This window comes from Notamacropus eugenii, chromosome 1 (assembly GCF_028372415.1).
Source record: "Notamacropus eugenii isolate mMacEug1 chromosome 1, mMacEug1.pri_v2, whole genome shotgun sequence".
NCBI classification, from domain to species: domain Eukaryota; kingdom Metazoa; phylum Chordata; class Mammalia; order Diprotodontia; family Macropodidae; genus Notamacropus; species Notamacropus eugenii.
Window position 1 is genome coordinate 56,821,467 of NC_092872.1, and position 24,380 is coordinate 56,845,846.

Below are 24,380 nucleotides of genomic sequence, written 5' to 3' on the forward strand. Positions count from 1 at the left end.
ACTCACATTCTATTAGGGAGACCCCAGGTAAACGACTGTACAAACACATGAAGGATAAACCGGAGATAATCAGTATTAAGGGAGAACAAGACAAGCTTTTTGTTGAAGATCGCATTTAGCTAGGGTTTGAAGGAAGCCAGAAAAGCCAGGAGGCTGGGACCAGAAGGGAGAAAAGACACGGAGTCGGGAGATGGAGCGTGAACACCTTGCTAGAATCATCTCCCTCTAGCACGCTAGAATCTTCTCCCCCTAATAGTATGTAGTTAGCATTATGAGCCGTTTGGTGGAACCTTGAACCTAGGACAGCTTCAGCTCAGCATCTCGGTACCCTCCTTAACTGTGCCCTTCTGCTGAGGTACTGCTCCCGAGTCCAGCCCCAGACAGTGACGGCTGTTTCACCTTCCCACCGAGAAATTGGGCTCCTTTCGGCAGGAGAGCCGGATAGTGGGGCTGTAGATCCCTGTTGTTAAGAGAGCTAACCTCGCGCTTCTTGGCTTGGTGAGATGGATTGACTTACTCGCCTTTTCGCTCTTGATTCTTTAGAGACAAGGAATCCAGGCACAGACCTAGATTCCGAGCTGCCAGCCTGAGCCTTCCGTCTTCTAGTTTTCCAAAAGGGAAACAGCAGTTATTTCCAAGCTTGGGCTCTGATCTTACGGTCGACATCCACAGATACAGGAAACTACGGTTGGGATCAAGACTGAGGGGGGGGGGGGGGGGGGGGGGGGAGAAGTGCTCCGCCCTCCCTCTTTTCTATAGGAAAAGCAGAAGAGGATCTACGTAAGAGGCCGCGTGGCCTAATGGATAAGGCGTCTGATTCCGGATCAGAAGATTGAGGGTTCGAGTCCCTTCGTGGTCGGTTTGCTTTTCTTTCTTAATATTTCTCTTCCTTGCTCAGATTCTGTTCGCAGTCCTGTAAGTCAGTACTTCTCTGGAGATGGTGAAAGTGAAAGAGAAGAGAATTAAACAAAATACTTCAAACACTAGAAAGTGTTTTCACCCTAAGAAGTGGTTTCGAGATCGCATGATTTCTGGGGTGCTTATCAGGAAAGAGATAGACCCGGGAAGGAGTTTCCAACAAGGAAAAAGAAATAAAACGTATAATGAGGCACCTTCTCCTCCCCTCCCTGTTCTTTCCCTTGCACTCTTAGACCGGAGCTATGCTCCCTACACGGATGTCCCAGGTCTAAGCTACCTTATTTTCTTACGCCCTCGAGATGCCCACTCACCGAAACTCCGTAAATTCCCTATCCTGGCTGGGGTTCTATTTCAAGAGGGGAGGGCCAAGATCCATTACTTCCCGGAAGTGTATGAGCCTCTCCGGCAAAAGAAAAAATCTGGGAAAATGCCAGGTACCCATCGGAATCCCGAAAGGAGATGGAACTGACATCATTCCTCCTTTAGGATAGGGGTCCTGTCACAAGTGTCTTTGCATCCTATGTCAGTCTGGCCCATAGTGCTCCTGGCACAAATTCAGTGAATGGGTATGAAAAGAATCAGACCCTCTCTGGGCCTCAGTTTGTTCCTCCATAAAGTGAAAGAGTGGGTTCGTCAGTGCCTGTAAGACGAAATACCAACGAACCTTTAAGTTCTCTATTTTTCCAGCTTTATTTCATATTACCCCTCATACCTCCTATGTTCCTTCCACCGGGGACAATCAATTGATCTCTGAATTCAACATTCTTTCTCCTTCCCCGGTGTTTTAGCTGCTCCAGCTGTCTATTCCTTTCCCACTCCTGCCCCAGCGCCTACTAATCCGCTCCCTTCCTCCTTTCTTAGCCTCTCAGAAATGGTATTGCTTCAAAGTTCTCTCCAGGTGCCACATCCCTCACGAAGCCTTATATGAGCACCCCACCCCCACCCCCGTAATTACTCTGGATAGCCATATTTCTTGTATAAGCAACTATTCCCCCCTCTCCCATCCTGCCCAGACCACCCTTCCTCCTAAAAGAGTTTAAGCAATTTGATCTGGACCTGTGATTTCCTTACTGTAGATAGGTGATGTAAACCAACGTACACCTGCAACTTATGTGCAGTTTTATAGCTATTATTTATAGTTTTAGAGTTTCCAGGAGGACTGAGAGGACTAAACCCTGAGTGAGAGCTTGTCGGGGAGTGTGAACGAGGTTGAATACGGGGCGTGGCCTTTTTTTTTTTTTTTTTTGTGGGGAAAGAGTGAAATAAGCGGAGAGTTCCAGTCCAGAAGTTCCTGGCACAGGCAGATGTTCCGCCTTTGCTTGCGGCCTTGAATTTATACAGTGCTGTTTATACATAGCTAAATCACCCTCCATATTCCATAATATATAATAAACATTACGTAGCCAGGAAGAGAACGCTTTATACCGGATATAGGCAATTCTCCAAAACGTTTAAAGGAGTCGTCTCTGTGGCGCAATCGGTTAGCGCGTTCGGCTGTTAACCGAAAGGTTGGTGGTTCGAGCCCACCCAGGGACGTTTTTCCTTAGATGCTATAAAAAATAATCACCAACTAGTCTACCAATCCAAGTTTACCTTACAAAAAAGTGTGATGCGGTCCAAACATATTATTTCGGTTATGCAAACCACGTTCTAGAAATTTAATTAGCTGTATGGTGTTCTTGATCTGTGGGCCTTTGGAAAAGGATTCACAGCTAAGAATAAAATTTCCCTTCTCTACAATGTGATCGCACTTGATAATTGGATATTACTCATATTAACCAGATTCAGTATAGCTGGTGATCCTCCCCAGTAACTGAACGAAGGTTCAGCAGAGAAATTTTCTTTCCCAGAGTCTTAAGGTTTCCTGCCTAGGTATTAAGGGTCACATTTCATAGAACTCCAAAGATCCAGCAGGGCCAGGACTGAAAAAGTACCTGATATTGTGTTCCAGGTGGGGAAATTACAAGTAAGATTCCTGCCAGACTCGGTTGCCTCCCCTCCTCCCCGCGACCCCTTTTGTGATATACTGTTGAGTATTGAAAGGCCTGATCTAACTACCCCACACCTACTGGATTAGCTAATGTGACAATAGAAAACAACAAAGGTGGTGGGAATGTGGAAAAACTGGGGCCCTGATGCATTCTTGGTGGAGTTGTGAACTGATCCAACTTCTGGAAAGCAATTTGGAACTATTCCCAAAGGGGGATAAAACTGCATACCCTTTAATCCAGCAATCCCACCAATAGGTCTGTATCCCAAAGAGATCAAAGAAGAAAGAAAAAGTGTATATATAAATATATGTATATATATATACACACATATATGTATACACACATATATATACGTACACACACGGACACACACACACATATACACACACACAAACAATTTGTAGCAACTCTTTTTGTAGTGGCTAAGAATTGGAAATTGAAGGGATGCCCATCAGTTGGAGGATGGTTGAATAAGTTGTGGTATATGATTGTGATGGAATGCTATTGTTCTATAAGAAATAATGAGCAGGATGATTACAGAAAAAAAACTGGGAAAACTTCTATGAACTGATGCAAAGTGAAGTGAACAGAATCAGGAAAACATCCTGCACAGGAACAGCAATATTGTTCAATGATCAACAGTGAATGATTTAGCTAATCTCAACAATGCAAGATCCAAAACAATTATGAAAGACCTATGATGAAAAAATGGTACCCACCTTCAGAGAACTAGTAAGAGTCTCAATGCAGATCAAAGCACTCAAAAAAATTTTTTTTTGTCCATGCTCTTTTTTTTTGCAACATGACTAATATGGAAATATGTTTTGCTTGACTGCACATGTGTTATCTAAATAAAGATGCTTGCCTACTCAAGGAAGGGAAAGGGGAGGAGAGGAAAGAGGAGAGATAAATAGGAACCTAAAAATTATTTTAAAAATAATGTTAAAATATGTTCTTACATGTAATTGAGAAAAAAAATAAAGACATTCTTAAAGAAAGAAGGGTCTGACCCAAAGTAGTTATTTAACAGACTATCTTCTTTGGAACTTTAAAGGATCTCTTGTTGGAGTCAATTCTGGACCCCCCCCCCCTTACCACTTCATTTTTCCTTCTGATCTCAGAACCTGAATTTTTGAGGGTGGGGAAGAGTAAAGAAAGGGGAAGGAAGCTGGCTGAAATGATTGTCCTGATTATTGAAATGAGATTGGGGAAAGTTGAGAAGGCTCAATGTCCAACTCCATTTATTTCCTTTAGAGTCTTGTTCAGAGGTAGTCCAGTTCTATTTCTCCCTGGGTGCAGAACAGTGTTATAGAAGCTGCTAATCTAGTACACTGCTCTCTCCAGACTTCATTGTTTCACTGATCCCAGGAACATGAATGACATAGCAGAACTTCGAGGAAATAGTGCTCTACACACTTCAACAGTCACTAGGGCTTTGGGGAGTTGTAGGGACAATGCCATAACCTAAGTTGTAGAAAAACAGAGAAGTTACAGCAGAAGAATGGGTTCTCAGATCCTGTCCTTTGCCTCTTGTGACCATCTCAAGTATTCTTCCTTTCTCAATTTTATTCAAATATAGGACCTTGGGCAGAGATAGGGAACTATGAGATATGACTGATTCTGATGGGGTGCTTGTGTGTTTGTTCTTGAACCCCGATTTCAAGATCACATTTCCCCCTAGCTTCAAAACATTATCCCTGACAGTCTTCTCCCCAACCCAAGAACACTATGCCTAGCAATTACTCATGAGTGTGCCTCAGTAAAACAAACTATCTTTCCCTGTTACAAAAAACAAGCTGATCTCTGTGTAACTTCCCTTGTGAAAATATGACTACCTTGTAACCACAGAATTATCGTGTATTGATTACTACAGTTATTGTATACAATTCAGAGGTCAAGCTATAGATGTCAACTCTCAAAGCTATCTTGCTACAGACATAACAGACCAGAAATACACCCCTTAGCAACCTTTTCCCCTAGTTTTCAGTAGTGAATGACATCTGTGACTAAAATTGTACATCATCACCTAATTAGAATATCTGCCAGATAATCCACTACTTTTCCTACATATGCTTTAGCATCATTCCTGTTACGTTGCAAGTTCTTTAAGGAGCTCAGCCTGCCATATTGATGTTACAATAAACCTTTACCAATTTGACCTAAAGAATGCTTGAGTCCATGAATTCCTTCCAGATGACCTTTTCCTGCTCTCTGATCCTTGAGGGGTCCCTGAACCCCCCTCAAACCACATTAGTTCTGGTCCTTTAGGCTAGGGACACAAAGACAGCTTGGTTTCCACTTCTTTCTTATTCTCATCCCCTTTCTAGGAATTCAACTTGAAATTCTGGATTTCCTTCATCCTGACCCTGTCTGACATCACTTTCCTAGTTCTAGCTGATAAAAAAAAATGAGCTGAACTTAACCATTCAACAAGACTTCCTCCATCTTACCCAGTGAGGCCTAAGGAGTTTGGGTCTTGTGGACAGTAACCCTGGTTTGCTTACTTCTCCCAGCTGTGCAGATTTCTTTTTTTTCCCTTAAAAATGCTTTATTAGGTCTATTGTCTTTATATCATGGTCATCACCACTCCCCTAATCTATATTGAACTTTCCTATTGGCAAAGAAAACAAATAAGCAAGAAAAGAAAATCCAATAATGTGATAGTATCTGACAATGTACATGCAGTTTTATGTATTGGGAGTCCTATATCTTTCTGTTATAAGGGAAGAGAAGTGTTTCATTATTTATCTTATGGATCTTCACTGACTTTTTGTTTCTTTTTAAAAACTTTTCTTTCTAAAATTAATGTCTTTTTCTTTTATATCACCTACATTTTGCAATATATTCCTCTTTGCTTCTTAACCATCACTTATAAACAATAATAAAAAGAGAAAAAAGTTACCATAATTTCACAGCATTAAGTTGAAATTGTTTTGTTGTTGTTATTCTTTTCATTTGTATTCCTGGAGTCATTTTGTATATTATTTTACTAGTTCTACTTATTTCACTTTGTACTAGTCTATATATTTTTTCCTATCTCCCTGTGTATTTATCACAGTCATTGTTTTCTTACAGCATGGTAATATTCCATCGATTTCATGTGCCACATTTTATTGAGCCATTCCCTAATCAATGGGAATCTAATTTACTTTCAGTTATTTGCTACAACAAAAAGTGCTTCTATAAATATTTTTGTATATGTGGGTTCTTTTCTTTTATTCTTGACCCCCTTGAGTCTAGACGAGAATTCTTGAGTCCTCTCAAGGGTAACTTCCATTGGATTTTCAGTTACTTTGAGCACCACAGTGGTTTTCTTTCAACACTTTATGCTGTAATAAGAGGCCTGCTCCAGAACTGCATGCCTCAAGCAGTCCCATGAAAACTTGGGATGGTGGGTTAAGATGCTGGCAGGGTCTCTCTCTTTTTAGAGGACCAAGTTTTATTTCAGATTAGGGCTGAGAAGATGAAAAAGAAAAACTGAGGTTGCTAGGGCTGAAGAAACAATTGAGCCACTAAGGGGAATTACATAAAATGCTTTTGTGGCGGGTTCTGAGCAGCAGCTTATTGGAGAACAGGATCCAAAACCCATCTGGAGTTTGCTCCCTCCCACTTTTCAATCAAAAAATACTTTTTTATTAGCTACAACATGCAAGGTACTGTGATTATATGTTGAGAAAACAATTATGAAAAAATGACATAGTACTTGCAAAGAAGTTTGGTCTTCTAGGAGGTATGCAACATATATACTTATTATTAGACCAGTGGATTTGTGAACTCATCTTTGTAGATCCTCCTACCAAATGGGCAGATCAAAAATCACCCCTGCTTTTTCATCCTGTAGAACTTTCTTGTCCATGGCCTGTCATAAATCATCCATCTGAGAGGGGTAGCCTGCTTGTTGTGCTGGAGATCTTCCTGCAGGTCTCTTTTCATATGCTGATTAGTATTATTAAAGGTAGAAAGTGATGTGAACAAATGTGTCCAGAATAACAGCTAGAAGAAAATTTGAGGAAAGAATGGTAGGATCGGGAAAAAATTCATGAAGGAAGATCAAGGACACAGGATTAGCCTGGGGGTGGGGAGAAGGATTGTCTATCTCATCTTCTGGCAATGGAGAAAAGGAGAGTATGATTGAGTGTGGAGAGAGGGGTACAAGATAGAAAGTGAGGGAACTTAGAATGAATGGGCATATATCAGTGAGAACTGAGATAATGCTAAATAACATGAATTTGGAGTGGAGCAAATCCTCATGATTTCCCACTTCAATCTACCACCGTTTAGCGACTGTGGTGTTGGAGCAGAAGCAAATGTTGTGAATGAGGGAGGATCACCAGCTCTTGAAAACCAGAAAAATAGGATAAGATTCTCAAGGGATCTTGCTCTCATTGAATTGGTTAACTCTAGGGTCAATACTGAAGAAAGGGAAGTAAAAGCCTGCTTTCCTTTTTTAAACGGTAAATCTCAAAGGCAGAACTACATCTATGAACTCCAGACGTTTTCTGCCTGCCCTGCCCTCTCCTGATCTGACTTACCCAGCTTTTCGAGTCTCTAACCTGTCTTATTTTTACCTGATTCTTTTCTAAGGTAACCAAAACACTATGGAAAGGCCTAATGTCTGACAATGCCAGATGTATTCTGTCAAGCCGTGACATCTCCCTGACCTCAACCTTTACTATTTTGAAGTTTAAAGCTGTTTATTCTTAAATACAGATCTGCTCTTTTCCTCAACATGAAATCTTGAAATTCGTCTGTATCACTGAATGTCCATTTTTTCCCTTGAAGTACTATATTCAGATTTGCTAGGTAGGTGATTCTTGGCTTCAGTCCCAGTTCCTTTGACTTCTGAAATATCCTACTCCAAGCCCTTAGGTCCCTTAATGTTGAAGCTGCCAGATCCTGTGTTATCCTTATTGTATTTCCACAGTACTCAAATTGTTTCTTTCTAGCTGCTTGCAGTATTTTCTTCTTGATCTGGGAACTCTGAAATTTGGCCACAATATTCCTAGGAGTTTCTCTGTTCGGGTTTCTTTCAGGAGGTGACCAATGAATTCTTTCAATATCCATTTTGCCCTCTGATTCTATAATATCAGGGCAGTTTTCCTTGACAATTTCATGGAAGATAATGTCTAGGCTCTTTTTTTTTGATCATGGCTTTCAGGTAGTCCAATAATTTTTAAATTATTTCTCCTGGATCTATTATCCAGGTCAGTTCTTTTTCCAATGAGTTCTTTTACCTCATCTTCTATTTTTTCAAATTTTTTGTTTTGTTTACTAACCTCTTTGTTTATCTCATAGTCATTTGTTTCCCTGGACTCAATTCTCTCTTTCAACGAATTATTTTGTTCAGTGAGCTTTTGAACCTTCTCCTCCATTTGGCTAATTCTGCTTTTTAAAAACTCCTTCTCCTCCTTGGCTTTTTGGACCTCTTTTCCAATTGAGTTAGCCTCTTTTTAAAGCTGTTATTTTCCTCAGCGTTTTTTTGGTTCTCCTTTAGTAAACTGCTAACTTGCTTTTTAAGGTCTTCTATTGCCTGAGTGCATTTTAAGTTCCCTTTGGGGGCAGTGGCCTTGACTTCCTTTGACAGTATGCCTGGTTCTTCCTCATTCAAAAGGATGGAAGGAGACACCTGTTCCCCAGGAAAGTAACCTTCTATGGTCTTATTTTTTTCCCCTTTTCTGGGCATTTTCCCAGACAGTTACTTGACTTCTGAGTTTCCTCTCCACACCCACCTCACCTCCAGTTCCACCCAGCCAGTGCTTTAGGGCTGAGATTCAAAAGAGTTTCTCCGCAGCCTCAGGGTTTTCTCAGGGCCCGGCTGCTATTCCGTGTGAGATTAAGTTCAGCTGCTCAGGTCTCAGCAGGGCCTCCACACGGGGCTTAGTTCCCTCAGGGGGTTTATGAGAAGACCTTCAACAATGGATCCGAGCTCCTGCCTGCTTTGGGAGCTCTTGTCTCGTGCTGCCTCTGCTGCTGCCTCCTGAGGGGGCCTGAGTCATGGGGACACCCAGCTCCCCTCTAGGCTGAGCTGAAAAAACCCTCTCACTGACCTTTGGCACCTGTGGGTGGAGGGACCTGCTCTGTGGCAGGAGATTCCCTCCCTGAAGCCTGCTCGGATCTGCTCCCCTCAGTGCTGCTCAGCAAGGTAGGGCTGGGCTCTGCTCTGTGTCCTGTGTGCCACAGACCTTTCCCCCTGGTTTTTCAGGTCTCTCGGGAACAGAAATCTCCTCCACTCCGTTGTTCTGTGGCTTCTGCTACTCCAGAATTTGTTGAGAGTTCTTCTTTACAGGTATTTTATGGGCTGTAGGTTAGGAGCTAGCATATGTGTATCTTTCTACTCCACCATCTTGGCTCCTCCCCGCAAAGCTGCTTATTCTTACTAAATCCTCCTAACAGGAAATTCAAGCTCAAAGATCAGAAGTAAAGGTAAAGGTAAAGCTGAGAATGAGTATTGTCCAGTTAGCTCTTTGTGAGTCCAAAAGTAGTCATCCAAGTGACTTCTTTAAGAGAAGAGAAGGAATACACTTCGTTAGACAGCTAATTGGCTAACCACTTGTAGAAGCTGAAGTCTTAGCATGTGCATTCAGATTCTTCCATCATGTCACCAACTACATACTATTGCTTCTTTAAGGAGAACACTGAAGCAGAATTATGGGGATGTGATTTTATTTTACCGTTCAGTTTCCTGACTCCACATCACAGGTATTGGAAGTCCCGTTTAGGGAAGGATGTGGTACTAAGAATTCAAAGGAAATCTTTATTATCTGCCTCTCCCTCACCTACCCCCAGAATATGAGTTGATAGCTGACACTCTCTCCAGTGGATCCCGGAGATTGTGTAGTTAATAGTGCTCTGTGGCTTAGTTGGTTCCATATTTTCCACCCTTGGATTCCAATCGTCCCCCTATGGACACAACAGCATGTGGCAGGAGTGCCCAGTCTTCTGAGCTCTAATTTCTCCATTCTGGGGACCGATTGTTCAACCTTAGGATGATCATATAACAGAAAGGGTGAGGGTTCAACTTTCCAAAGAATAGGAAGGCCCTGTATTGTTCCTTGGACTGGTAGGGGGAGGGGAGAAAGAAGAGGAAAGGTATTTTATTATTATGTGTCAGATTCTGAGCTAAACACCTTATACATGATAATCTCATTGGATCGGGGACATCGGAAGCTCTCTTTCCACAAACTTGCCCCTCCTAGCCGGTGATCGTTGGTGATCCTAATTCTTTGTCTTAGACCTGTGGGTTGGACCTTGAAGTTATTCACTACTCGTCCTTATTGCTATAATCTCCCTCTCTGCTATATACATCCTCCTCCCACTCCCAGCTGCTCATCCTAGCCTTCTTCAGTCACTCTATCAATGGCCAGGCCTGAATAATTTTCTCTGCAAATACCCACCCTGTCTCTTCCACGCACACCTGGCTGCCCGATCCCAACGCTGTAAAGAATCTGATCTTTGGAGGGTAAAACCAGGGGAACAGATTCTCGATGGAGGAGACTGGCTGAGCCACCCTCCAGAGAAATCCTTTTCAAGCTTGCATCTGGCCGCACCCATTAGTCGGTTGGCCTTTCGTCACCCTAGCTCTTCTGATATCCCGGAATTTGTTCTCCTACTTTCTTTTGTCCACTACTTTGCTGTCTTTGCCTTTTACTTTGCAGGTTCTTCCTTGAAAGTGAAAATTAAATAGAATCAGCTGCAGTACAGCCTATCAACACCTTCGAAAGAGCCAAAATAAAAACAGAAGCAAGACGGGGGATTAGCTCAAATGGTAGAGCGCTCGCTTAGCATGCGAGAGGTAGCGGGATCGATGCCCGCATCCTCCAGCTGTATTTTGCTAAGTGTGTCTGTGCGGGCAAATCCCCCAGTCACAGCGGGTGAACACGGTAAGAGGTTAGGTTGGAGAAAACTTTTTAGCGTGTCAGGAATAGAATGAAACAGACCCTTCCCTTCCATGTCTAGAGGAGAATGAAAAAGAATGACATCTGACATTCAAATAGTGCTTTTAAGGTTTTTTGAAAAAAACTTTCTAATAATTATTTCTTTTTGAGCCCCGATCCAGAATATATCTTATTAAAGAGAAAACGTGGTCTTTTGGTAGTTTAACCCGTCCAGGAGTCCCTACCGAAGAGGCGATCCTGTAGTCATCCTAGAAATCTAACGATATTTTTGAAGGGTCCAGATTCTGTGGAAGCTTGACAGCATAAGAATGGAACCCACAGGCCTCCCAGGTACCCCTCTACACCTTCCAGAATCCGTTTGTTTATTGGGTAACATAGGGAAAAGAGGAAAAGATCGATGGGCACGGGGACCAGTGCAGGTTCACCAATAAAAACTACTGGGTGGGAGGAGGTTCTCGAGTACAAAGTCAACTAACACTTTGCTCGCATAATCGAAACTTTCTCTAGTCTGGCAAGCTGGATTCGGCACCTTTCCAGAACACAGTCGCTATTCTCTCATTCATTCTTAATGTAAAGAAATAGGAATTATTTAGACCTGTGTATAATACGCTAAAGGGTCCTCTACCTATTACTGTCCTTCAGCGTCAGTCCGGTTGCATCATTAATCCTGTCTGACTTGTCCCCTGGTGGGGGAGGGAAGGGCCTCCTGGGAAAGAGTGCTGGGCATAGGAGAGGGGAAGGGGCGAGATCCAAGCCCAAAAGGACTGGATCAGGCTTGCTGACACCTTCCCCCGGCCTCCAAGAGTCTTTCCGTGGAAAAGCAAAGCAAAATGAAACAAAATTGTTTGCAAAATTAATTCTAACACAAGAAAAGTGTTTTCGCTAAGGCCAAATTCAATACAGTCTGATACGTACCCAAGGAAAAAAGAGCCAGGGGGGACGAAATGAAGATCCTGACAAATAGATAACGAAGTTGTCTTATTTATGGAGGAGAAGTGGAGTACTAATAGAACAGAATATTGTATACATGATATTTTTGCTTGATTGTTCTTTGTCAAGAGGAAGGATGCATCGTGGAGACAGGGTGGCAAATGACTGGGATGTTAAGACAAAAAAAAAAAAGACCAAAAATGGCACCATTTTTTTTTAATTGAAAAGAAAAGAAACTAAGAGAAAAGCAATCCAGGTGACACCAGAACTAGCAATTTTGTGGATACTTTGTGCTGATCATCATTCATGCCAATAATACGCACCCCCTTCACTCTTTCTTGGAATCCCTGATTTCCTTCAAGGCAAAGCTCAACTTCTTGATAAAACCTTTCCTGAACTGCCACAGCTGCCAATACCCAATCGTCTTATATTTAATTTTGCATGTCTGTGTGTGTGTGTGTGTGTGTGTGTGTGTGATTAAAGAAATTGATCCTGGTCACAAGAGGCTAGGGCACTGTTATTATTAAGGTTCCCTTGTTCTTTACAAATTGTCTGAGTGAGAATGGATTGGAAATACCTGTGACTTTAGATACGTTAGAAGTGGGAGGTTCATTCTTTTGTAGCCTGGATTGTTGAGATAAGGGGCAGAGAGAGACAAATACTTTCATAGTTCAACTGATAGACCACTGAGACTATAGACAAGAGGCATGAATTTCAGCCCCAGATTGACCTTTTCTTTTCCATACTGATACTGTTATTTATATTCACCATATGGCCTTTTACTTTTTAATGACATTTTTCTTTCTTTCCTTCCTTCCTTCCTTTTTGGGAAAAAATATATATGTATACATTTCAAATTACATGTAAAAACAATCTTTAACATTTGCTTTTTTTTTTAAAAATTGAGTTCCAAATTCTGCCCCCCTCCATCATAAGACAAGCAATTTAACGCAGATTATGCTTATACAGTTCTGACATCTTTCTTAATATAATTGGACATTTCTTGGGAGTAGGACACACAATGTTAACTACAATATGCACATGCATATCTTTTCATGCACAACATGATAAGAGAATAAGGGTGTGTGTATGCAAAACACTGTCATTCGAGGTCTGAAGCGGAAAGGGCATATCATCAGGAGAGATTAAAGAAAGCTTCATGGAGAACTGGTTTCGAGATGAGCTATAAGAAATTGGCAGCCATTCAACCGTAGAAGAGTAAAAGGTTTTGGTCCATAAATCATGTCCTTATCACTAATCAATGTGGCTCCATCAGCACTGAGTAGTTGTGATGGACCATAGATTTTTGGTCCATAAATAGCTTTCAGGGAATCATAAAAGTGCTTTGGATTGTTACTATCAGCATAAAACTGAATTTCATCTGTCTTGTTACTGAGCCAGAAATCCTGCATCTCTCTAAGCTTTGCTTGTACTTTGCTTTTGAAGGAATTAAATGCTGCCTTCTTAGAGGTGGATGAACCATCCTGCTGGTAAATCCCTTGGAGTTCTCATTTTTATTTTAGCAGCTTCTGAATTTCCCCATCATTTTCATCAAACCAGTCTTGGTGTTTGCAAGTTTTCTGACCCAGATGAGCAAATGCATTGATTAGTAATAAGGACATGATCCTAGAGGGATGGGCTGAACACTTCCATAGAGTTCTCAACACAACATCATCAATCAATGCTGAGGCCCTTGACTGTTTACCTCAGGTTGAAGTCAGTCCCTCCTTAGATAAATTTCAAATGAAGAAGAGGTTTTGAGAGCCATTAGGCTCCTTTCATGTGGCAAAGCACCTGGTACTGATTCTATTCCAGCTGAGATTTACAAGGTAGGGGATCCATTTCTCATTCAAAAGTTGACTGAAATTTTCCAGGTTATATGACCTATGGTTATATGAAAGTTATCCCCCAGGAGTTCAAGGATTCCTCCATTGTCCATCTCTATAAAGGTAAAAGAAATAAATTGTTCTGCAATGATCACAGGGGGAGGGTGTGTGTCTCTCTCTTAGTCATTGCTGGCAAAATTCTTGCTAGAGTACTCCTTAATAGGCTGATCCTTCGCCTGGAAGATGGTCATGGTGTTTGCTGCCCCAACAACTTCAGGAGAAATGCCAGGAACAGAAGTCTATATACAACATTTGTTGATCTGATGAAGGCCTTTGACACTGTTAGTCATGAGGGCTTGTGGAAAATTATGTCAAAATTTGGTTGCCCAGAGAAATTCATCAGTATTGTACCTCAATTTCATGATGGCATGTTTGCCTGGGTTCTGGATAGTGGACAATGATCTTGTGCCTTCTCAGTCACCAATGGAGTGAAACAGGGCTGTGTACTTGTGTCCATGCTTTTTAGCATGATGTTTTCAGCCATGTTGTCAAATGCTTTCAATAAGGATGAACATGGCATCAAGGTCAACTACTATGCTGATGGTAAATTCTTCAATTTGAAAAGGCTACCAGCCAAGACCAAAGTGGAGGAAGTGTTGGTGTATAATTTTCTGTTTGCAGGTGATTGTGCACTCAATGCAGCGTCTGAAGCTGAGATGCAACAAAGGATAAATTCTTTGCTGTCTGTGCTAATTTTGGCCTAATAATTAACACCAAGGAAAAAAACAAACACAGGTGCTCCATCAGCCACCACCATACCATTCACACATGGAACCATCAGTTACAACAAGAGGAGAAGTTTTGAATGCTGTGGATAAGTTCACTTACCTTGGTAGTGTACTTTCCAGGGATGTACACATTGACAAGGAGGTTGATCCATGCATTGCCAGAGCTAGCTCAGTGTTTAGGGGGCTCCAAAGAAAAGTTTGGGAGAGAAGAGGTATTAGACTGACTACCAGACTGAAGGTCTACAGAGCTGCTGTGCTGACCTCATTGTTGTATGCCTGTGAAACATGGACAGTCTGCCAGTGCCATGCCAGGAAACTAAATTGCTTCTATTTGAACTGTCTTAGCAAGATTCTGAGGATCATCTGGCAGGATAAAGTACCAGACACTGAAGTCCTTGCTCGAGTTGAGCTGCCAAATATTCAAACTCTGCTTCAGAGAGTGCAACTCTGATGGTGGGCCATGCTGTTCGAATGCAAAATGTACATTTTTCAAAAAGACTGTTTTATGGAGAACTCACATGGGTCAGAAGAATTGATACTAGGACACTCTCAAGGTCTCTGTCAAGAACTTTGGGTTTGACTGTGCAACATGGGAGACACTGACACAGGACCGCTCAGCATGGTGTGCCCTCATCAGAAAAGGTGCTGGGCTCTTTGAGTTAAGCAGAACTGATGCAGCGCAAAGGAAACATAGGATGCACAAATTTGGAGTAACCACCCCAAATATTCACACTGACTCTCTGTGTCCAACCTATGGTAGAGCATTCCAAGCTCATACTGTTCTGATCAGTCAGAGCTGGACACACTGAAACATCACTTTATCATGAGTCTTTTGGTCCTCTTCTAAAATGAAAGACAACAACCAACCAAGTAAAAGGAAATTCTCAGCACAACAAATAAGGTAAGTAAAGTCAAGTCCCAGAATATCTATTTTTTTTTCTTGCTGCTGTTCCTTCTCCCCTGACACACACAGAACTTCTCAGCCTTGCCCCTCATAGATCTTCTTTTGTCACTACCACACTAAATATTAAGACTTTAGCTCTCAAACCCCATTCCAGAACCATTTCTTTAGGAAAAGGGTTGAATTGGAATGTACTTTCTGATTTTTATAATAATAATAAATATACTAATAGATTAGATTTCGCAGAATTGCTTTTTCCAGCTTGTAAGTCAGACTCACAACGCAGCTTGAACTGATCAATCAAACCTTGACAAGGCTCACAATCACTGCATTCTTCTGCATGCATACCTGAAGTGAAGCGAATCAAAGATTGTAGAACCTGTTCTCTGTCACAGAACTCTGCTTCTGGACTTTAGGAGGTGGTCACAACTGCCAAAGACTTGACTCTAAAATTGTGGGACTTTTGACTTTCTCATGGGAAACCACTAAATGATTGTTTGTGATCCACTTTCCCCACTCCTTCCCCAGTTGTGATTTAAGTATATGACCTGTGCTTTTACTTCATCTAAGATAACATTCCTCATTCTAAAACTGATGAATTAAACTACTTAATTACTACTGCTCCCATCTCTATGCCTGCAGCGTGCACTGAGCATTTTCAGGTTAGAGACTGACTCAGTAAAAATCCTATTAATGCTTAGGAGTAAAATTTATTTTACTAGGAGCAAAGTTCCTTTTATTAATTAGTTTTTATTTCTTTGGTCACACCTGTAATTTCATTGATTAAAGGAAGCTCCGAGGGAGGAAAGACCCTTTACCAATTCATGCTGGTGACTGTTTTGCAACTTTTAGTCTTGGAGAGTTTCCTAGGAGGACTCAGAGGTTAAATGATTTGCCCAGAACCACACTGCCAGTATTTGCCAGTGATGGGACTTGAGACAACTTTCTGATTCAGAAACCAGCTCCCTATCTCTCAGAAGTGGCTCGAATTCTTTTTGTTTACCTTTCTTTTTGTATATGGCTATTTGCCCCTGACCTTATTACAACCCTCCAACCCCATTAGAAGTCATCCTTAGTACCAGATAACCAACAATCAACTGCAGCAGGATGTGTACAAAGGATGGAAAATAGAAGAAATTGAAAAACAGTTCTCATAGCTTTGTTTAAGCAACAAATGCATTATCAGATTTTGAATCTTTCCATCAAAGCTGGTTCTTGACCATCATCCATCCCTCCAACTACTGCAGCCCTTTGGTGACCATAACAGTACAGTTTTCTGTGATTCTCTCCCTAAATGAATGGCCCAATTTCCCCCCATGTCCTTAATGTTTCTTCTATGCTACTACTACAATGCAGTTCATTATTGGTAATATGGTGACGGTTGCTTACAAATAGAGTAAGCCCATTTGCAAAACATGATGGTGCATTATGGTTGCCTTTGAGCAGCATCACTTCACAAAACATAGAAAAGCAAATTTTTGAAAGACATTGGCAAACGACCCAACTATCTATATCTCCAGAACAAAGCTGGAAGGAGGACATCAAAGAGACTTGAAAGTTCATAGGTCTTCTACCATTCCCACAGTAGTCTCATCCATGGTGATACTGGAACCAGTATATTTGTATCCTACAACACAAGTTCTGGATTTACTGTGTGAGGAAATAACAACGGTATTCAGGAATTTGAATTTAAGAAGAGGCTCCTTATCTGACTAAGTAATAGATAGGTATCCTAGAAACAAAATTTTAAGGACTCCCAGGAATAGATTTTCCAAGACATTTCAAAAATGGAAACATTCCAAAAGAAAGGGGAAAAAGAAACAGATGTGAAAAACTTCATCAGTGACCAAGTCATACAACCCATACACCTATTTTCTCACTTCTAAACAATATTTATGAGAATTATCTTTGTACTTATTAAAGGCGTCTTTGACACGGACATGAGAATAGAACAGGTAGACTTTCACAAATATACAACATTCTCCCAGTTACAGGACTGACAGAAAAGAATAGAGGAGAAAATTACTACAGTAAATAAAAATAAATCCCTCATCCTTTCTGGTGGTCAAAGGAAGGCTTTAAGAAGTCTTAGTGTGTGTGGTCACGTAAAGGAATATTTGAGGTAATCAACTTCCAATAAATTCTCAAAATGACCTTTCCCCCAAGGAACAACATTTTATTAATGATAACTTAATAAATGGCATAAAGACAGTACATACATATGATTGGGAAAGGATGTGGAGCAATAATGTAGCAAGAGTAAGAGATGATGGATAACCAAATTCTTGGTGCCCAAAGGTAAAACTTAGGAATATTAAAGGTCCTAAAGGAGGTCCTGCTATGGGATGGGTAGATGGATGGTTCATCAGGAGATGAGAACAAGAACCACAGGGATGAATGAGTTGTATCTTGTATCATTGGAAGGGTGTGTTCATGCTGCCTGTATCATCCACCACAGTATTGAGAGTACGTAGCAAATTAAAGTTTACAAAGCGCTTTTCTTATAACAATCATAGGTAGTTCAAATACTCTTACTTCAGTTTTACGGATGAGATGAAGGACATGAACCTTGAGAGGTTAAATGCCTTTTGGTTATGGCACCAGAACTTTGCCCAAGGAGTCAAAATTTGAGGAAACTGAGAACTTGCAGCCCTTCCTCATGCAGAAATAACAGAGATTAGCATCTAATTAAAAAGAATAACTAGTTAAAATAGAAAAGTACCTTCCCACTCCTATCTCTCCCAACTGCTTCCTCAGTAGCAGCTTCTTTCTGGTTCCTTACTTCTCCAGCTTCCCCAGCTGAAAGCAGACTATGACCCCTTACACCCATCGGGTTTGTTGGTACCAAAAATTCTTAGTTAAGGCTCTGATAACTTAGCTAACAAGTATTGTAGCCAGGATTTGAGTACATGCCACCAGATATCAGTTCAGCCAGTGTTCTTTCAACTATACGGGCTTTCTTTCCATATATGTACTATACATGTATAATATATGTATATATATAATATATATGTATATGTATGTATCTATGTATGTATTTCTCACACAAAGGGGACAGTGACCTGGGTGGAACTGCAGAATAGCAAAGCAAATGTTCTCATCCTTTACCAGGCCCCTCCTAAGTATCTCTTTGAGACTTCTAGAAGCTTTTGTGACCTTGTAATTATACTATAATGGGTGCTAATTGGGCACTGTTGTCAGATTAATTAACAAAAGAGCTGAAAGTGTATTGATTGACCTGAGGCATGTTTTGCCCAGGGCAGTCTCACAAAAGAACAACACTTTCTTTGAGGAAAAAGAAGGCACAGCAAGTGAAGTCCTTCCACCAGATGGCTGGAGCTCAAAGAAGAGACAAATAGAGAGTAAAGAGCAGTTGGGCTGAGAAAAAAACAGACAATAGTTTCAGAAAGCATCTGCAGAAGCAGAATAGGGCATCAGCCAGACAAATCCGGCTGCTTCGAGAAGATGTTTGCCAGCCAAGAAACAATTCTAGGATTCTGAGTCACTCAAGCAATGTTCTCTCTCCCACCAATGAATTAAGAATCTGTAACCCTCTTTGTACTGGAACTTTCACTTTGTTATTTATTATGATATGATCCAAATTCTGTCATAAAAGCTTTGCTATTTCATTTATGGTTCTCGTATTTGTGAAGAGAATGCACTGATGGGGGCTCAAAAACTATTTGTATAATTATAATTACCCAAAACCCTACACACCAACCTTGGAAACACTGTCAGATATTCCAAAGACCACATTGGATCTGTGTTAGAACTACAAGGTAGGAAAGTGGCCTGGTCACATTAATGTAAATTTAAAGAAGCCTCTACTTGGTGTAATAAAAAAAGCCAAAGGAAATGGATATCAAGAAAGCAAGGCAGGCTGCTGCATTCCCCCAAAGGTCCATCATAGTTTCCTTGATATAAGCCCAACAAAGCAGAATTTCCTTTCTTTTCTGTCACCATTCCCCTTTGAGCCTAATTCCCTCCCTATATATTGCTTTGTATTTACTTTGGGTATTTTTTTGTATCAAATAATAGTAAGAGTAGTAAAAAAAACTACATAGAGTGGATAGAGTGCTGGGCCTAGAATCAGGAAGACTGCACTTCAAATCTAGCTTTATGACCCTGGGCAAGTCACAACTTAGGTCTGTCTCAGTTCCCTCAACTGTAAAATAATAACAATAATAACAGTGGTGAGTGGGATAGACTTGGTGAAGACTCCTCAGATTGTGGTTTTCTCCCAAGGGTGAGGTGGGGCCTGGAGGCTCGGGGCTGCAGTGTTTTTGGAATAGAATAGTTCCATCCTTACAGTTTTTTTTTAGAATCACCCATCATACTCAGCCCTGCCTAAGCCTTTCTTTCAAACTACACAAATAAAAATGATAGTCATAAAAGGACTGATAATATTTTCATATATAAAAAGTAAATGATTTGACCTTATTGTATCCCGTATAACTGGTCTTTAATGTCTACTTTATATTTCTCCTGGATATGTCAAATTTTCCCTTAAGCTCTGAGGGTTTTGTCACAAATATCTGAAAGTCTTTCAATTTGTTAATTATCCATTTGGTTTTTTTCTATTCAGGATTATACTTAACTTTTCTGGATAAGTTACCCTTGGTTATAACCCCAGTTCTTTTGCACTATGAAATATAGTATTCCAAGACCTATGATCCTTCACCATAGTAGATATTAGATCTCATGTTATCCTTTCTGTATCTCCATGATATTTAAATATTTTTTCTTGTTGTTTCCAATATTTTCTCCTTAACCTGGTAGCTTTGAAACTTGATCATAATATTCCTGTAAGTTTTGTACCTGGGATTTCTTTCAGGTCATCATTGGTGAATTTTTTCTATTTCTGCTTTGCCTTCTTGTTCTAGAGCTTCAAGGCAATTTTCCTTGATAATTTCTTGTAATGTATCAAGATTCTTTATTTAATCATAATTTTCAAACTGTACAATTATTCATACATTATTTTTCCTCAGTCTGTTCTACAAATCAATTGTTTTTCTGATGAGATGTTTCACTTTCTCTTCTATTTTTTCATTCTTTTGATTTTGTTCCATTATTTCTTTGAGTCTTAGAATATCATTAGCTTCCTTTTGCCCAGTTCTAGTTTTCAGAGAATTCTTTTCTTACTTAAGTTTTTGTTTTTCTATTTCGAGTTGGTTGTCTTCTCATAATTTTCTTGGATAACTTTTTTTCCTAATTTTTCTTCTCTCTCTCTTATTTGATTTTTAAAGTCCTTTTTAAGTTCATCCAAGAAATCCTTTCATGCTTAGGACCATTTGACATTTCTCGCTGAAAAAGGAGTGGCTTTTTTAGCTTTGTTATCATCCTCTGAATATGAACCTAGATCTTCTCTATCCCTAGAGTAGCTTTTTATAGTTGGGTTCTTTCTCCTTTGCTTCTTCCTTTTTATTCTTTTTTTTTTGTTGTTGGTCTTAATTTGTTTTTAGCAGCTTTTGATGTGATAAAGTTGTGCTCCTTAGGTATGGGGAATAATGCCCCAAGCCTCAGGCGCTTTTTACTGTCATTTTCTGAGGTCTGTCCCAGGACTCTCACCTGCTCTCCACTCCCACAGATGATATTAATCCCTGTGGTTCGGTCCCTCCTCATGCCTGCAAACTACAACTGTCCTCTCTTCCCTGGAACTGAAACCAGGGACTCTGCTTTCCAGCAAGCTCCCACAGCCAGCTGGGTCCCTGGCCCTCTGCACCTGCACTAAGCAGGTGTGTGCTAGTTCCTTCTCCCCACAGTAGCAGCCTAACCCAGGGCACATCTGGTCAGCACAGCTGTGCTTGGCGTCCCTCAACAGTGGAAGGTCCTTCAGTCTTCTACTCAGCCCTCAGACCCCTTACGCTGTCTGTGAAAGTTTCTAAGGTGGAGGCTGCCTCTCTACCCAGCTGCCCCCAGGGCTAGGTGTTTGTTGATTCCACGGACTTGGCCTGGAGGTGTTTGCACTTGGCTCTAGTGGAACCTCAGCTCCAGGTCTTTCCTGGGTCTTCTTTGATTGTCTGTAGAGAACTATGGCTTCACCCTGACTTTGATTTATTTCCGCTCCTCTGCATTCCCTCAGAGGCAGTGTTGTGTGTTTTTTTTGCTGTGGAAGAAATTTGGAGAGCTCAAAGTTTTCTAACTTACCTCTTCACTGCCCCCATCTTCCCAGAATCCTTTCCCTTTGATTCTTTATCTGGCTAATTTTCTAGTATCTCCAAAACTGTTCCCTCAGTTATTTGAGGCTGAACTTGTCATTTTAGTTTGTTAGACAGTTTGAATTTCCTGTGGAAATTTACTATCTCCTTTGCTTTAAAAAAACAAAATAAAACCTTACAAAAGCACAACTTCCTCCTTGCTGTGGCTTGTGTTAACAGTGATCACTGAGTCTGCTACTCTGAGGATAGAACCAACCAGCATTGCCAATGTGGCCACAAAGCTTGGATTTTGTGCAGTCCTTCAGGATAACGAATCTGGACAGAAGGCTTATAGTAACTTAGATGTTTAGAGGAAAACATCAGAAAAAGAAGACCACTGAAACTTATTTTTTAATGCAGAAATCAGAAGGAAGTACATATAGTCAGGAGGGATCTCAATGTAATGGATACACACTTTAAAAAAAAGCAAATGGTATGAAATAGAAATTTAGCTTTACAGCTGGAAGCTTCTTTTAGTATTCTGCTGTGTACATAGAAATCCTCCTCCCCCCCTCTGTTTTTGGTGAAGTTAGTAATTTGAAAAAAATTAAAATTACCCTAAATCTGAGAGCCTGACAAGGTGCTTGTGACATGCAGACATGCAGTTTTTCCTCCTATGGGGGGAAATTAAAATATGTTCACCAACCACCTCCATACTTTATGTACTGCCTCTTTTATAGACTTTGCAGTCTTCCCAGGAAAGCAACTGTCTTCTTCAAAAAGTCAAGCAATTTTTTCCACCAATTCTTGATGCATTCCAGCATTGACTCCCAGATAGACAAGGCCTTTTCCAGAATTGTATCTTCAGTTTTTGGCTCATCAGAAGAACTGTCGAAATTCTTCATTTTCTGCCTCGACTTCGGCTTCTCAGAGATGGGATTCCCAGCATGGTCCTTCCGAGGGGAAGCAAAGAAAACTCAGGTTAATGGTCTCAGGGCTGAATTACATAGAAAAAGAACACTGTCCCTCCCATGCCTGGCCTCCTCTCCTATCCTCAGGTCACAGTTTTCTTCTTTACCCTCCTTTTCCTTGACCCTTCCCCCAAGTCCTCTATCAGACAGGCAATTTTCGTCATATACACCTGACTGGGGATAGGTTACAGAGATCAGAGGGCAAGAGGACAGTAGAGTCCAGGACAAGTGACAAAGGGAGAGTGAATAACAGAGACTTTGGTGGGTAAAAGGCTAGAGTAGGAAAGGGGCATAGCAGTGATGCTGGGGCAGGGAGAGAAGACAGACACAAGTACTAGAGAGATTGAGACCTACCTCATTTTGTTTCTGATATTCAGCATCAGCAGGATCCATCAAATGTTTATTGATATCGTTCTATACAAGAGGTGGAAAACATCAGGTAAGGGGCAGGCAGGCTCAGTAAGTCCCATCCCACCCGTGTTGGAAAGACAGCAAACCCCCAGGGTGCATGAGGAAACAGAGTAGGGTGAAGGGAGAGAGCAAGCTCATTGAAGAGAATCCAGAAGTCCTAAATCTCAGCTGCCCTTAACGTCAGTGAGGAGGCCTGAATAGTCCCTGGATGAAAGTGGGGACAGTGTGACAGGGGTTCTGGCCCTGCAAGCACCATTCCTGGTGGGCAGAGCAAGCTCTGCCTGCTCTCAGCTCATAGGGAAGAGGCTGGCAAAACTACATCCAGGAAAGGCATGAGGTTATAATGGAAGGGCCAGGTGAGATGCCATAACTGTGCTGAAGAGTCGCATTCAGCCAGGCTAGGAAAGGAACTGCCTGAGAAGGGGGCAACTCATTCATTAGCTCTGCCACATTCAGAAGTAAAGGAGGTGGATGGATAGTTGTGGCAGCTCCTTGAAGTCTCAGCTGAGTCTTCCTCCCTGTCTCCCACTAACAGATTGTGTATTTGGAGGACAGTGTGTCCCCTAGGGTGAGCAGATAGGCTAGTTCTTCCATTCTTGTTATGTCTTCTCAGTAAATATTCTTTTAAAAAAGCTAATTAGTTCTAATTAGTTCAGTGATACTGGGGTACTAATCAATGATATGAGGAAGATATTACCCATAACTATTACTGGTGAGAACACAAGAACAGGGGATGCATTCAGTGGCCTTAGAAAGATATGTGCAACTGCTCAGAGGTTCTCCTAGAATCCTGAAGGGGATCAGTACCCTCGTTTTGGGATCCTGATCAGATGATGTGTAGATAGCTTGGGAGAGTAAGTCCAAAGCCTCAGAAAAACAAGTTTGCACATGAGAAGATAGAAGGGGAAAGAACTGAGCTTGGAAATCTGAGCTTACCTCAGATTGAGAAGGAAATGGAGGAAGATTGTTCAGAGTTGTTGAATCATCATCCTGTTTGGAGAAAAATTCATTGATTCTTCCCTTCTCAGCTTCCTCACATCTTTCCTTTCAGAAGTCCCTCCCTCATCCCTACCTACTAACATGAATTTACCAGCCAGGACACAGAATTCCTGCTCCTTCCTCTAATTCAATGGAATGGCTTAGGGAAAATCACTCCATTCAGAGTTTTAATTTTCCATCTATAAAGATGGAGATAATAATTATCACTGTTGTGAAGCACTAATGAGATCAGGAATGTGGAATTGCTCTGACAAGTCTCATGCCATGCACAAAATAATAATATTACAGTCACTTCTGCTGGGGTAGTTATGCCAGGTAGCACCTTTACCCCAAATCCCAATCATTTCAGTACCTCTAGGGAAGTCAAAGGAATCCAGATGTCGTACCAAGGGCCCACAGCTCAGGGCTACAAATTGAAACCTACCTGATCTGGCCCTTTTTCAAATGTTTGTAGAAAACTCTGTGTTCTCTGGTTCTGTGAAAAGAAAAGCAAGGCCAGGAGTTGGGGGTGGGGTGGGGTACAGGTAGATCCTGGAGCTCCTCTGCAGCAAACATCCAAACTCTCCCTACCCACCTGGGAAACTTGAGAGTAAGGGAAGGGGACAGTGGGAGA

The 24,380-nt window shown here is 41.2% G+C and overlaps 3 non-coding genes across 3 annotated transcripts; all 3 read left to right on the top strand.

The window, feature by feature from the left end:
• Positions 1 to 786: 786 nt before the first annotated feature.
• On the top strand, positions 787 to 859 carry TRNAR-CCG (transfer RNA arginine (anticodon CCG)). The gene has a single exon. It is a non-coding gene; the product is annotated as a tRNA-Arg (tRNA).
• A 1,521-nt stretch (positions 860 to 2,380) lies between these two features.
• On the top strand, positions 2,381 to 2,454 carry TRNAN-GUU (transfer RNA asparagine (anticodon GUU)). Its single transcript has one exon. It is a non-coding gene; the product is annotated as a tRNA-Asn (tRNA).
• Positions 2,455 to 10,656: 8,202 nt separating this feature from the next.
• TRNAA-AGC (transfer RNA alanine (anticodon AGC)) lies at positions 10,657 to 10,729 on the top strand. The gene has a single exon. It is a non-coding gene; the product is annotated as a tRNA-Ala (tRNA).
• The last annotated feature ends 13,651 nt before the right edge of the window (positions 10,730 to 24,380 follow it).